The sequence below is a fragment of the Phaethon lepturus genome, unplaced genomic scaffold, assembly GCF_000687285.1.
Source record: "Phaethon lepturus isolate BGI_N335 unplaced genomic scaffold, ASM68728v1 scaffold37364, whole genome shotgun sequence".
NCBI lineage: Eukaryota > Metazoa > Chordata > Aves > Phaethontiformes > Phaethontidae > Phaethon > Phaethon lepturus.
The window spans coordinates 3,075-5,580 of record NW_010534682.1 but is presented as its reverse complement, the minus strand read 5'-3'; positions in this window follow the sequence as shown (position 1 = coordinate 5,580).

Sequence of the window (2,506 nt, the reverse complement as noted above, 5' to 3'; positions counted from 1 at the left end):
CAGGGATCTGGTGTCCTGTGAGGTGCTCTGGGCTCCCACCTGGCCTCTGGGTACCAAAGGATGCATATCTTCTGTGAGTCCTGGTCACATCCTCCAGCCCTGCAGGGATGTCCCTGCCACCTGTGGGCATCTCGGAGGATGCTGGATGCCTGTGTGTAAGCCAGCCGATGGAGAGCGGCAGCTTGAGTGCAAGCCCTGGCCTGACTGTGCTAGAACTGAGTGACTGTGGGTGAATTCTCACCCCATGCTTCAATTTCTCCATGTGAACCAAGTGATGGCAAGTTGCAGGGAGTTGGGTCAGTCCAGCATGGACTCTGGCATGGACGAGGAGTGACAAGGATGGGTAGAAGGCAGCAAGAGCCTGTGGGACATGCTGTGTCCAGGACCCATCCCTCATCTGCTGGTCACTGGGGATGCTTACCTGCTCCATAACAGGCTGCAAACATCCACCCCAAAGGGAAGGGCTGCTTTTTGGAACCCCTGAATGCCTGGCATTGTCCCTGCTCAGTACTGGGATGGGGACAACCCCTCCTGTGACAGCAAAGCAGCCGGGGCTCCTGGATCCCAGCCCAGTTCCATCCCAGTGGCACTTGTCCAAGCCACCCTGTTCTGCCAGGCACATCCCAGCTTAGCTGGGGACGGGGAGGTAGGTACCCCCAGAGCAGCCCTTTGCCCAGGTGGGGTTGCTGGCCCGGTGGCCAGGCTGGGGGGGATCCCCCGCCCGTGATGGAGTTATTGACACGGGCGCTACGGAAAACACTGCTGAGATTGTTCACACTAATGTTATTTAGCAGCAATATTTCCGTAATAAAAGAAATCAATGGGCAAGAGAAAAGACCTGTCCAGAGCTTTGATTTTCTCATTTTAATGGCATACTTATTTACTCCCACCAGCGTGCCCATTGGATTTTCATTACGCGGCCTTCGCTGTAAGTGGAGCGGTATTGATACGAGGTGCTGAGTTAGCGCCTTCCTGTGCGGGGCCGGCACGGGATTGCTCGTGTTCGACAGGGCCCTGCTAAACCCCGGGGAGTGGGCACAGCATGGGGCCAAGGTGGCCTCACGGGAACACACAGGCACACACACAGCCTCCCTACACAAGTGTGTGCACACACGCCTGTGCCCATGTGCACACACATATACCTGGTTGTCCTGCTGGTCTGTACACTTATGTGTGCACTAACGTGTGCACTTGTATTGCGCACACACACATGCACACACTCGCCTCTCCTGCAGGACAAATGTCCTACAGGAGATGTGGGACAAATGTTCCTGTAGGACAAATGTCCTACCTGTGTATGCCTGAGCACTCGCATGTGTGCTATTTCTCTGAACCATATGGACAGACGCCCAGTTGTTCTACCTATATACACGTGTGCACACATGTGCAACCTTGACCTGTTCTGCATACACCCACCTGCAAACTGTTCTACCTATATGTGTGCACACACCTATGCATGCCCAGCTGCCCTGCCAGGACACACACACACTAAACCATCCTGTTTGCACCCATACACACATGTGCATGCGACCTGTCTGCCAGCATGTGCACACAGGCACATGCACCTCACATATCCCGCAATTCCCTCCTGTGCCCTTCTCACACTCAGGGGTGTGTGTGGGTGGGGATATGCCTCTGGGTGAACTTCTCAGGACCACCAACTCACCACACCAGGGTCCATCCACCCTTAGGGCAGCATGCTCAGCATCAGCACTGTCCCCCAGAAAGATGGAGCCTCCTGGACTCTTGGGGCCCCCATGGAAGCAGGGCCCTGGCACCAGCCCAGGTTTTTGGTCCCCAGCGACTGCCGTGGAGAGAGGAGTAACAGCACCATCTCCTGCCAGTCCCTGGGAGCTGAGACGAGCCTGATCCTGCCCAGCACTGCACCTCCCAGCTCGTGGGATGGGAGGTGGGATGAAGCCTGGATGGGATGAAGCCAGCTGCCCAGGGAGACCCAGCTGCCCCAGCACCCGCCCTAAACCCGGAGACAAGAGGGTTCCACCACCGTTCCCCATGGCAGGGGCTCAGCATGCTCCACAGACTCTCCTGGGGACCTGAGCTGGTGGGATGAACAATTTTATTACTGGTATTTCTCTTCAGGTAGCAAATTCAGAAGTAGCCCATGTGCAGGGCTGCCAGTCAGCAGGACAGGGACAGTCCGGGGAGCAGGAGGAGCGACATGCTGCAGGCCTGGTGGCCAGGGACACACACATTAGTTTGGCAGCAGCGCAGAGGTGAAAGACCTCCACCAAGCAGTGAGCCCGCATGGGTCCGGCTGCAGGGCTGCAAGCAGGGTCCATAGCCGGGCTCAGTTGAGGGACCGGAGCGCTCCCGCGGTAGCCGGGACCCCGTGCTGGGAGCCAAGTGGGGTGGCTGTCCCCAGGGGGTCTCACAGCCAGGGGAAGCATTTCAAGGGGCGAGATCCCATCCTGAGCTAGTACAGAGGTTCGGGCACCCGCACATCAGGTATGTGCATAGCCCAGAGGCCATGCAGAACGGGCTCTTG